Below are 14,032 nucleotides of genomic sequence, written 5' to 3'. Positions count from 1 at the left end.
TGACAGAATTCGAAGCAGATGGAATAGAGAAAATCTAGGGGGCATGACTGCCTATATCTCAGTCTGGGGATTCACCCAATACAGAGTCTAACCACGCATCATTACCTCATATTATTGAGGGTCCGTTTTGTAAGTATTCTCACTGAGGGGCCGTCCTGTGGGAAAACATTGTGTTTCTACTTTGTACTCTTTTGCCTCATATATGGACATATTTTCACACCTATTTGGAAGCTTATGAACTTTTATTTTCCTCAAATCCGTTGTCTATTTCTCTATGTTATAGTTTCATGTGCATAGTGTGTATAGACATTACACTTTATTTTGTTTTTCAGCATATGTTGTTTATTTCTGCCACTCGTTTTTATATATATATTTTGTATACTTTTGAATAATTATTTTCTGATGTTGCTCTTATAAACAAGTCATTTATGGTATTGTTCCTGGGACTCTTCCCAGCGCTTAACACAACCCATTTATCTCTGTTACATATCCTTTTTTTTGTTAGGGGCCGATTGGAAAAGTTGGTCCCTCCCCATTTGGGATTTGTGTTTATAGCTGCAGGGAATCATCGCAGGTGCTATACTCTTTATATGTTTCTCTTTTAAAGGAACTTTTAAAGTAACTTTCTCTGAAAGATTTTCCTATTTTATTTATTTTATTCACATATTGTGTTGTGATTTAGCAATTCAGATTTGAGGTACATTAATACCTTCATTTTACCAGTTTTATACTTTATTCCAATTATATTGAGTTTTGCGCCCCCATATCACAGAAGCTGAGCCCTTTTGCTTGTCATTTAGGCCTTCTACTTTGTTTATACATCTATATATATATATATATATATATATATATATATATATATATATAGTTCAAAGAAGGGAGTGCACTCACCAGGTCTTATTGCAAAGTTTTATATGCAGATGTGAACGTTTTCAGGGGTTTAGCCCCTTCCTCAGACATACATAGAAAAAATAAGCTAACTTACCCCAATACCAGCCACCAAATTTAAGTAAAACCACCATAGCCCACGCTCTCCCTGGTAGGGGCACCACCCACTGGTGATGTCATCATCCCAGCCAACGCGGGGAATACGGTCCTACAAGTAAATATAGTGAAACAACATTACAAACAAATAAATACAAATAAATACAGTGAACAATGAATCAGGATCCATATCATGAATACATCCCTAGCTATGAGTCTAGAAACAGCCCGTTGTTATGGCAACCATAAACAACATACTGGCTATAGGAGAACTGACCAATGGGATTGCTAGGTACTCCATGGAGACCACCACCAGTTAGGTTAATGGCATGTAATATCTGTACTCCAGGTGAAAGACACCTACAGGTATATTCATAGGGGATAGTATATATAGGAACCTGTATAGTGAACGTTATGTCATATTAAAACGGCAAATAATCTACTATCCAAAACTATTCAACACTACAATCATATGGGTACATATTTATACACAAACCACATCATATAGTGTAATGGCGAGAATCTAATTCCATAATTATATATTAATATCAATTAGTTTTTCTACAATTTTATGATTAGCCAGATATGAGGAGCAGAAGGGGAGAAGGGAGAAAGGGGGAAAAAATAAAAGCAGAGCAACAGTACACAAAAATTAATGTGCAAAACATTGACCTTGAACTGGACAATAAGCACATAGTAAGTGCCAGGATTACCAGTGCAGAACATATTCAAAAGGCACAAGTAACAAAATAAACAAAAGATGTATCTTTGCATTCAATATAGCAGTAGGATCATAAGGCAAGATTAACCCTAGATAGAAAAAAATAATAAAATAAAATGAAATAATATAAATAATATACAATGATATATGTACAAGACAAGTCCAGCTGAGAAATCAGGATACAAGAGAGAAACAAAATAAAGAGTAACACAAACCAAAAAATAAAAAGTAAAGCAAAACAAAGAATAAAACAAAGAATGGAACAAAGCGTAAAACAAAAACAAAAAGAAGAAACTAGCAATAGGGCAGAGTAAGGCATCAAAGCAGAAACCCAATTAGCAATAAGCACATACAATAGGTACATTGGATTATATGTATATAAAACATGGATAATTGTAGGACAATACAAAAGCTTGGATAATGCCAAACTTATAGGCACACTTGCCAATCAAGCTGGGTGTTAAGCCCATTTTGAATAAGGGTATCAAGAACATATGTTCAGCGTTCTTCTCTTTGTAAAAGCAGTTTGTTCCTGTCCCTGCCCCTCACTGGAGGGGGGACATGGTCAATGATAGTCTATTTCAAATCTTTGACCGTATGTTGTAGTTCCACAAAGTGGCAAGCCACTGGTTGGTCAGAAGTTCCTTTATTCAAAGCTGTCCTTATGACAGACCTATGATTGGCCATGCGAGAGTGTAAGTCATCTGTGGTCTTACCCACGCAAAATAAGCCACAAATACAATGTAGGAGATATATGATGTGGGTGGTGGTACATGTCATCCTGTGTTTATGGTAAAACTTTTGTCACTTATGTGGATATACTGTCCTGTTATAAGGCCGTTGCATGTACTACATCCTATGCAGCGGAAGACGCCCTTTTTCTACCTATTCAGCCAGGAACTTCTTGTTGTAGCTTTTTTGCTGGCAGTGTTGACCAAAATATCCCTAAGGGATCTGGATCGTCTGAAGCCAAATCTAGGTGGAGGCATCTGTTGGAAAGGTAAGGTCTTATCTGTCGCCAGTATGTGCCAGTCATCCCGCAGATGCGTGCTGATAGTTTTATTGTCACCTGTATAGGTAGTGACAAAAGCCATTCTTTCCCCATATCTGTCCTGGTTTGTAAAATGATCCTCTTGGAGTAATGCCTGAGCTTGTATCTGAATCAGCTTGGGAGGTTACCCTCTTTAGATAAATCTGTCCTTCATTTCCGACAGTTGATTTTCCCTATTGTACTCATTGGTATTATTACGAATAACCCTTTGAAGTTGCAATTTAGGCAATGCGCTTTTGAGCGCTGGAGGGTGACAAGAGGTGTAATTTAAAAGGGAGTTCAGGTCTGTTTCTTTTCTTTACAAAGTGGACTGTATTTTGCCAAATTCCTTGTATAGGCATACATCCAAGAACTCTATCTTGTTGTTATAAGATTGTATTTTAAAGGATAAGGCAGGATTGGACATATTCAGCTGATTATACCACTGGGGCAACTCCTGCTTTGTACCACTCTAAATAATCAACAGGTCATCATCAATGTATTGTCTATAAAATCTGATTGGTTGGTCCTTGAATAGATCAGTGCCCATTGTTTCAAAGTTTGACATGTAAATACGACGGGGCCACATTTGACCCCATCACCATACCGTGTAATTGCAGGTAAAACTGATTCTCAAATTTGAAGTAGTTTGTTTTTAGGCAGAAGTCCAGGAGGTAAATGAGTACATCCGCTGGAGGACCCACATATGGATATTTGAGTAGGTGGTGCAGAGTGGCCGAGATTCCTTCCACATGTGGTATGATCATGTATAAACTGGTGACATCCAGTGTCACTAGTAGGTCACCTTCTTCACATGTAATATCGAACATTTGTTCAAGAAGCATGGAAGAGTCCTGCAGAAAACTGTCCATTTGTCTCACCAGAGGTTGCATAAAGGAAAAACTGAGCAATTGGCTGTTGTAGAGAGCCTATTGCTGACACAATCAGCCTGCCAGGTGGACTGGTCAGGCTTTTGTGTATTTTTGGCAATGTATACAAAATTGGGATTCTAGGAAAGTTAACAGTGAATTATTCCAGAGTAAACTTGTTAAGGATGCCCATTTTGAATTGTTCCAGCAAGTAGGTGTCACTATACAGCTTCCTATATTATCCCCTATGAATATACTGTAGGTGTCTTTCACCTGGAGTACTGATATTACATGCTATTAACCTAACTGGGGGTGGTCTCCACAGAGTTCCTAGCAATCCCATTGGTCAGTTCCCCTGTAGCCAGTATGGTGTTTACGGTTGCCAAAACAACGAGCCTATACTGAATAGGTATGCTTTGCCAGGCTGTTTCTAGACTCGTAGCTAGGGATGTATTCATGATATGGCTCCTGATTCATTGTTCACTGTATTTATTTATATTTATTTGTTTGTAATGTTGTTTCACTATATTTACTTATAGGACTGTAGTCCCGCATTGCCCGGGATGATGATGTCACCAGTGGGTGGCGCCCCTACCTGGGAAAGCATGGGCTATGGCGGTTTCACTTAAATTTGGTGGCTGGTATTGGGGTAAGTTATCTTGTTTTTTCTATGTATGTCTGAGGAAGGGGCTAAACCCACAAAAATGTTGACATCTGCATATTAAACTTTGTAATAAGACCCGGTAAATGCACTCCCTTCTTTGAATTGTGTGCTATTTCTGTTGCACTTTGGACATCCTATGGTCATCTGGAGTGCTTGTCTGTATAACTATATGGATTTATTTGGCTGCAGCACCCGACAACTTTGGTAACCAATACCAGACATAACTTTGCTTTTAACCATCTGATTGTTTTATACCACTGGCAAACTTTGTGTTTACAATCCTGTCTGCTATATAGCCAGGATTATGGATCAGGAATCAGCGCCTCTAATGGAGGAAGCAAATGCTGGGGCTACCACTTTTCATTTTACAGAGGAGGATTCCACACAAATTCTATTTGGGGCACTACCCACTGGCACCACTACTGACAACCATTTGTATATCTACACCCATCTGGTAAATCTAAAACAAAGAGAAAAAGATCTGTTTTTTCATGGTACATACTTGTCAGAGTACCACCGTAAGGGTTATATACCCAGGGGCTTTAGAGTCCAGAATGTGCCTACACTGGGCAGGGCAAATCCTGCCTTTTGTGATAGATGGTGTCATATTTTGAATAAGTGCTCCATGGACCTTATATTCCTGGTTATACAGGAAGTAACAAGGCTGCTTGCACAAACTAGATCAGAGATCACACAATAAGAACAGCTGAACCTGACTAAACTGCAACTGGACACCACTAAAGAGTGGCTTAATAGATTACAGGAAGACATCACTAAATATGAAACTGAGCTGATTGACTTCAAGAATAACAAAATGGAAACTGTGATTGGTGACTACAGGGACAAGAGGGTCAAGTCAAGAAAGACAGAGAGACTTTCAATCCCATCCCAGACATCCACGCTATAACAAACCACGCCACTTGACAACTGTGGACAGTTCAGGCTCAGAGGGGGAGCAGACGTCCACCTCAGCCACTTCTATGGATATACCCAGTGGTGTTCAGACAAGGTAAAAAAATGGGGCAGGCAGAGGGCCCACACAAGGCGGGGGGGGGTACATTCAGAAGACCCCCAGGACAATGGAGATATTAGAAGAAGTTGTTATTTTGGTCAACTTGAGTGACCACAACACTGGTCAACACTGCCCCGCAAAAAAGCTACAACAAGAGTTCCTGGCTGAATAGGTAGAAACATGGTGTCTTCCGCTGCAGATATATGATGTGGGTGGTGGTACATGTCATCCTGTGTTTATGCTAAAACTTTTGTCACTTATGTGGATATACTGTCCTGTTATAAGGCCGTTGCATGTACTACATCCTATGCAGCGGAAGACGCCCTTTTTCTACCTATTCAGCCAGGAACTCTTTTTGTAGCATTTTTGCGGGGCAGTGTTGACCAAAATATCCCGTAGGGATCTGGATCGCATGAAGCCAATTCTAGGTGGAGGCATCTGTTGGAAAGGTAAGGTCTTATCTGTCGCCAGTATGTGCCAGTTATCCCGCAGATGCGGGCTGATAGTTTTTTTGTCACCTGTATAGGTAGTGACAAAAGCCATTCTTTCCCCATATCTGTCCTGGTTTGTAAAATGATCCTCTTGGAGTAATGTCTGAGCTTGTATCTGAATCTGCTTGGGAGGGTACCCTCTTTAGATAAATGTGTCCTTCATTTCCGACAGTTGATTTTCCCTATTGTACTCATTGGTATTATTACGAATAACCCTTTGAAGTTGCGATTTAGGCAATGCGCGTTTGAGCGTTGCAGGGTGACAAGAGGTGTAATTTAAAATGGAGTTCAGGTCTGTTTCTTTTCTGTACAAAGTGGACTGTATTTTGCCAAATTCCTTGTATAGGCATACATCCAAGAACTCTATCTTGTTGTTATAAGATTGTATTTTAAAGGATAAGGCGGGATTGGACATATTCAGCTGATTATACCACTGGGGCAAATCCTGCTCTGTACCACTCTAAAATCTGATTGGTTGGTCCTTGAATAGATCAGTGCCCATTGTTTCAAAGTTTGACAAGTACATACGACGGGGCCACATTTGACCCCATCGCCATACCCTGTAATTGCAGGTAAAACTGATTCTCAAATTTGAAGTAGTTTGTTTTTAGGCAGAAGTCCAGGAGGTAAATGAGTACATCCGCTGGAGGACCCACATATGGATATTTGAGTAGGTGGTGCCGAGTGGCCGAGATTCCTTCCACATATGGTATGATCATGTATAAAATGGTGACATCCAGTGTCACCAGTAGGTCACCTTCTTCACATGTAATATCGAACATTTGTTCAAGAAGCATGGAAGAGTCCTGCAGAAAACTGTCCATTTGTCTCACCAGAGGTTGCATAAAGGAAAAACTGAGCAATTGGCTGTTGTAGAGAGCCTATTGCTGACACAATCAGCCTGCCAGGTGGACTTGTCAGGCTTTTGTGTATTTTTGGCAATGTATACAAAATTGTGATTCTAGGAAAGTTAACAGTGAAGTATTACAGAGTAGACTTGTTAAGGATGCCCATTTCGAATTGTTCCAGCAAGTAGGTGTCACTATACAGCTTCCTATATTATCCCCTATGAACATACTGTAGGTGTCTTTCACCTGGAGTACTGATATTAGATGCTATTAACCTAACTGGGGGTGGTCTCCACGGAGTTCCTAGCAATCCCATTGGTCAGTTCCCCTGTAGCCAGTATGATGTTTATGGTTGCCATAACAACCAGCCTATACTGAATAGGTATGCTTTGCCGGGCTGTTTCTAGACTCGTAGCTAGGGATGTATTCATGATATGGATCCTGATTCATTGTTCACTGTATTTATTTATATTTATTTGTTTGTAATGTTGTTTCACTATATTTACTTATAGGACTGTAGTCCCGTGTTGCCTGGGATGATGATGTCACCAGTGGGTGGCACCCCTACCTGAGAGAGCATGGGCTACGGCAGTTTCACTTAAATTTGGTGGCTGGTATTGGGGTAAGTTATCTTGTTTTTTCTATGTATGTCTGAGGAAGGGGCTAAACCCCCGAAAATGTTGACATCTGCATATTAAACTTTGCAATAAGACCCGGTAAATGCACTCCCTTCTTTGAATTGTGTGCTATTTCTGTTGCACTTTGGACATCCTATGGGCATCTGCAATGCTTGTCTGTATAACTATATTGATTTATTTGGCTGCAGCACCCGACAACTTTGGTAACCAATACCGGACATAACTTTGCTTTTAACCATCTGATTGTTTTATACCACTGGCAAACTTTGTGTTTACAATCCTGTCTGATATATAGCCAGGATTATGGATCAGGAACCAGTGCCTCTAATGGAGGAAGCAATTGCTGGGGCTATCACTTTTCATTTTACAGAGGAGGATTCCACACAAATTCTATTTGGGGCACTACCCACTGGCCCCACTACTGACAAACCTTTGTATATCTACACTCATCTGGTAAAACTAAAACAAAGAGAAAAAGAGACCCAACGTAAGGGTTATATACCCAGGGGCTTTAGAGTCCGGAATGTGCCTACACTGGGCAGGGCAAATCCTGCCTTTTGTGATAGATGGTGTCATATTTTGAATAAGTGCTCCATGGACCTTATATTCCTGGTTATACAGGAAGTAACAAGGCTGCTTGCACAAACTAGATCAGAGATCACACAATAAGAACAGCTGAACCTGACTAAACTGCAACTGGACACCACTAAAGAGTGGCTTAATAGATTACAGGAAGACATCACTAAATATGAAACTGAGCTGATTGACTTCAAGAATAACAAAATGGAAACTGTGATTGGTGACTACAGGGACAAGAGGGTGTATAGATGCCTTCAAACAAGTCAAGAAAGATAGAGAGACTTTCAATCCCATCCCAGACATCCACGCTATAACAAACCACACCACTTGACAATGTGGACAGCTCAGTCTCGGGCTCAGGGGGGGAGCAGACGTCCACCTCAGCCACTTCTATGGATATACCCAGTGGTGTTCAGACAAGGTAAAAAAACGGGGCAGGCAGAGGGCCCACACAAGGCGGGGGGTGCATTCAGAAGACCCCAGGACAATGGAGATATTAGAAGAAGTCAATATTGTGGTCAACTTGAGTGACCACATACTGACCCGAACATTGGGTACTCAATAGGGGACTTATACCTACCTGAAATTCCAATGGCTTTGACCTGTTTGTGGATAAGCAAAGATTCCAACGCCAATTGCGGCTGACGGAGAAATTTCAGACCCAACAAAGTGAAATGGAAAGGTTTAAAAAGAAATCCACATATAATCATGTATCTCAGAATGCGAGCATATGCACATAAGCCCGCTTGGTGCATTCCGAGATGGAACAATCTACTATTAAACACAAAAAAAGCACTTTCAACAACCTTAACAGGGAGGAAAGAACTGCCTTAAAACAACTGATGGAGGATAATACCATCATAATCAGGGAGGCTGACAAGGGTGGCGCTTTAGTATTGCTGAATTACAGCGACTACAGGGCTGAAATCTTAACCCAACTTAGTGACGATATGACCTATCATAAATTACCTTCAGATCCTACGAGTAAGTACAACTATCAAATAGACACCTACTTGCAGGAACAATTCAAAATGGGCATCCTTAGCAAGTCTACTCTGGGATACTTTACTGTTAACTTTCCTAGAATCCCAATTTTGTATACATTGCCAAAAATACACAAAAGCCTGACCAGTCCACCTGGCAGGCCGATTGTGTCAGCAATAGGCTCTCTACAACAGCCAATTGCTCAGTTTTTCCTTTATGCAACCTCTGGTGAGACAAATGGACAGTTTTCTGTGGGACTCTTCCATGCTTCTTGACCAAATGTCCGATATTACATGTGAAGAAGGTGACCTACTGGTGGCACTGGATGTCACCAGTTTATACATCATCATACCACATGTGGAAGGAATCTCTGCCACTTGGCACCACCTACTCAAATATCCATATGTGGGTCCTCCAGCATTTGTACTCATTTACCTCCTGGACTTCTGCCTAAAAAAAAAATATTTCAATTTTGAGAATCAGTTTTACCTGCAATTACAGGGTACGGCGATGGGGTCAAATGTGGCCCCGTCGTATGTACATGTCAAACTTTGAAACAATGGACACTGATCTATTCAAGGATCAACGGATCAGATTTTATAGACAATACATTGATAACCTGTTGATTATTTGTAGTGGTACAGAGCAGGAGTTGACCCAATGGTATAATCAGCTGAATATGTCCAATCCCGCCTTATCCTTTAAAATACAATCTGATAACAACAAGATAGAGTTCCTGGATGTATGCCTATACAAGGAATTTGGCAAAATACAGTCCACTTTGTACAGAAAAGAAAAAGATCGGAACTCCCTTTTAAATTATACCTCTTGTCACCCTTCAGTGCTCAAAAGTGCATTGCCTAAATCGCAACTTCAAAGGGTTATTCGTAATAATACCAATGAGTACAATAGGGAAAATCAACTGTCGGAAATGAAGGACAGATTTATCTAAAGAGGGTACCCTCCCAAGCTGATTCAGACACAAGCTCAGGCATTACTCCAAGAGGATCATTTTACAAACCAGGACATATCTGGGGAAAGAATGGCTTTTGTCACTACCTATACGGTTGACAAAAAAACTATCAGCACGCATCTGCAGGATAACTGGCACATGCTGGCGACAGATAAGACCTTACCTTTCCAACAGATGCCTCCACCTAGAATTGGCTTCAGACAGTCCAGATCCCTTAGGGATATTTTGGTCAAAACTGCCCCGCAAAAAAGCTACAACAAGAGTTCCTGGCTGAATAGGTAGAAAAAGGTTGTCTTACGCTTCATAGGATGTAGTACATGCAACGGCCTTATAACAGGACAGTATATCCACATAAGTGACAAATGTTTTACCATAAACACAGGATGACATGTACCACCACCCACATCATACTGTATATCTCCTACATTGTATTTGTGGCTTATTTTATGTGGGTAAGACCACAGATGACTTACGCACTCGCATGGCCAATCATAGGTCTGCCATAAGGACAGCTTTGAATAAAGGAACCTCTGACCAACTGGTGGCTTGCCACTTTGTGGAACTACAACATAAGGTTAAAGATTTGAAATAGACTATCATTGACCATGTCCCCCCTCCAGTGAGGGGTGCTGACAGGAACAAACTGCTATTACAAAGAGAAGCACGCTGAACATATGTTCTTGATACCCTTATTCAAAATGGGCTTAACACCCAGCTTGATTGGCAAGTGTGCCTATAAGTTTGGCACTATCCAAGCTTTTGTATTGTCCTACAATTATCCATGTTTTATATACATATAATCCAATGTACCTATTGTATGTGCTTATTGCTAATTGGGTTTCTGCTTTTATGCCTTACTCTGCCCTTTTGCTAGTTTCTTCTTTTTGTTTTTGTTTTACTCTTTGTTTCATTCTTTGTTTTGCATTACTTTTTATTTTTTGGTTTGTGTTACTCTTTGTTTTGTTTCTCTCTTGTATCCTGATTTGTCAGCTGGACTTGTCTTGTACTTATATCTTTGTATATTATTTATATTATTTAATTTTATTAATTTTTCTATCTAGGGTTAATCTTGCCTTATGATCCTACTGCTATATTGAATGCAAAGATACATGTTTTGCTTATTTTGTTACTTGTTCCTTTTGATTACGTTCTGCACTGGTAATACTGGCACTTACTATGTGCTTATTTTGTGCTTATTGTCCAGTTCAAGGTTAATGTTTTGCACATTCATTTTTGTGCACTGTTGCTCTGCTCTGATTTTTCCCCCTTCTCCCCTTCTGCTCCTCATATCTGACTAATCATAAAATTGTAGAACAACTAAATATTATTGTATAATTTTGGAATTAGATTCTCACCATTGCACTATATGAGGTGGTTTGTGTATAAATACTGTATGTACCCATTTGATTTTAGTTTTGAATAGTGTTAGATAGTAGATTATTTGCCCTTTTAATGTGACGTAACGTTCACTTTACAGCTTTCTATATATACTATCCCCTATGAATATACCTGTAGGTGTCTTTCACCTGGAGTACAGATATTACATGCCATTAAGCTAACTGGGGGTGGTCTCCACAGAGTTCCTAGCAATCCCATTGGTCAGTTCCCCTGTAGCCAGTATGGTGTTTATGGTTGCCATAACAACCAGCCTATACTGAACAGGTATGCTTCGCTGGGCAGTTTCTAGACTCGTTACTAGGGATGTATTCATGATATGGATCCTGATTCATTGTTCACTGTATCTATTTTATTTATTTGTTTGCAATGTTGTTTCACTATATTTACTTATAGGACCGTATTCCCGCGTTGCCCGGGATGATGACGTCACCAGAGGGTGGCGCCCCCCGGGAGAGCATGGGCTATGGCGGTTTCACTTAAATTTGGTGGCTGGCATTGGGGTAAGTTAGTTTGTTTTTTCTATGTATGTCTGAGGAAGGGGCTAAACCCCCGAAAACATTCACATCTGCATATTAAACTTTGCAATAAGAATGCACTCCCTTCTGTTAACTGTGTGCTATTTCTGTTGCACCCTTTGCATCCTATGGTCATCTGGAGTGCTTGTATGTATAACTATGTATATGTATGTATATATATATATATATATATATATATATATATATATATATATATATATATATACAGTATATCACAAAAGTGAGAACACCCCTCACATTTTTATAAATATTTTATTATATCTTTTCATGTGACAACACTGAAGAAATTACACTTTTGCTACAATGTAAAGTAGTGAGTGTACAGCCTGTATAACAGTGTACATTTGCTATCCCCTGAAAATAACTCAACACACAGCCATTAATGTCTAAACTGTTGGCAACAAAAGTGAATACACCCCTAAGTGGAAAAGTCCAAATTGGGCCCAATTAGAAATGTTCCTTACCCGTTGGCATGGGACTCGTTAGTGTTACAAGGTGTGAATGGGGAGCAGGTGTGATAAATTTGGTGTTATCGCTCTTACACTCTCTCATACTGGTCACTGGAAGTTCAACATGGCACCTCATGGCAAAGAACTCTCTGAGGATCTGAAAAAACGAATTGTTGCTCTACATAAAGATGGCCTAGGCTATAAGAAGATTGCCAAGACCCTGAAACTAAGCTGCAGCACGGTGGGCAAAACCATACAGCGGTTTCACAGGACAGGTTCCACTCAGAACAGGTCTCACCATGGTCGACCAAAGAAGTTGAGTGTACGTGCTCAGCATCATATCCAGAGGTTGTCTTTGGGAAATATACGTATGAGTCCTGCCAGTATTGCTGCAGAGGTTGAAGGGGTTGGGGGTCAGCCAGTCAGTGCTCAGACCATACGCCGCACACTGCATCAAAATGGTCTGCATGGCTGTCATCCCAGAAGGAAGCCTCTTCTAAAGATGATGCACAAGAAAGCCCGCAAACAGTTTGCTGAAGACAAGCTGACTAAGGACAAGGATTACTGGAACCATGTTCTGTGGTCCGATGAGATCATGATAAACTTATTTGGTTCAAATGGTGTCAAAAGTGTGTGGGGGCAACCAAGTGAGGAGTACAAGGACAAGTGTGTCTTGCCCACAGTCAAGCATGGTGGTGGGAGTGTCATGGTCTGGGCCTGCATGAGTGCTGCCGGCACTGGGGAGCTACAGTACATTGAGGGAACTATGAATGCCAACATGTACTGTGACATACTGAAGCAGAGCATGATCCCCTCCCTTCGGAGACTGGGCCGCAGGGCAGTATTCTAACATGATAACGACTCCAACCACACCTCCAAGACGACCACTGACTTGCTAAAGAAGCTGAGGGAAAAAGTGATGAACTGGCCAAGCATGTCTCCAGACCTAAACCCTATTTAGCATCTGTGGGGCATCCTCAAACGGAAGGTGGGGGAGCGCAAGGTCTGGTACTGGATTACAATTAGCAGTTTAGTATTTCAGTCGTGATAGCAGTCATTACAAATGATAAAATAAGTGAATACTGTTTAATTTTTTATATATATATATTCTCTAGAATAAATAGGGTTAATTTCTTTTACTTCATTGTGAAAAACTTTAACTTGATTTCTTCAGTTCGGTCATGTATAATGCATCTGCGGTGTGTCGCTCAAGCGCTGGTTCACTCTTAAAGGGATACTAAACCCATTTTTTTTTCTTTCATGATTCAGATAGAGCATGCAATTTACTCCTGTTATAAATTTTTCTTTGTTCCAACTTTTTTAATATTGCATAGTTGCTTGCATGTAACTGTGTTTAACCGTGGTGAACGTTAAAACACATAGTTAAATTCCGGAGTTGCATATGTGTGCAGCTACCAATTACTGACCATGTCCAATGGCTAAAGACATAGGTGTAAGCAGGCACTAGTACAATAACAAAAAATACTCATACTTTAGAAGATTTCTTCTGTGAGCTTTACATCCCTTTAACATGTGCTCGAACAACCTAGGTAGGAATCTGTCTAAGTTAGCGATGCAGCATCTGCTGATTGACTTTAGGATTGCACAAGCAATTCCTTGTGCAGCCCTTTATCCTTCTCTCTTGTAACCAACTGTGCAAAAGCACAGCTTATCAGTCATCCCATATACTGTAAATGTGTCAGAAATGTTTTTAATTCCACCATAAGGTTAGGAAGCAGTGTTCTAAAGTTCACAGCTTGATAAATGGAGACCTGAGCATCTGTATTAATCTGCACCATTTCTCATTTCCTTCACATATTTCTGGGAAAAAATAGATTCTACTGTTTTGAGAAGTG

The sequence above is a fragment of the Bombina bombina genome, chromosome 1, assembly GCF_027579735.1.
Source record: "Bombina bombina isolate aBomBom1 chromosome 1, aBomBom1.pri, whole genome shotgun sequence".
In the NCBI taxonomy this organism is placed as follows: Eukaryota; Metazoa; Chordata; class Amphibia; order Anura; family Bombinatoridae; genus Bombina; species Bombina bombina.
Note: the sequence above shows the minus strand (reverse complement) of the source record.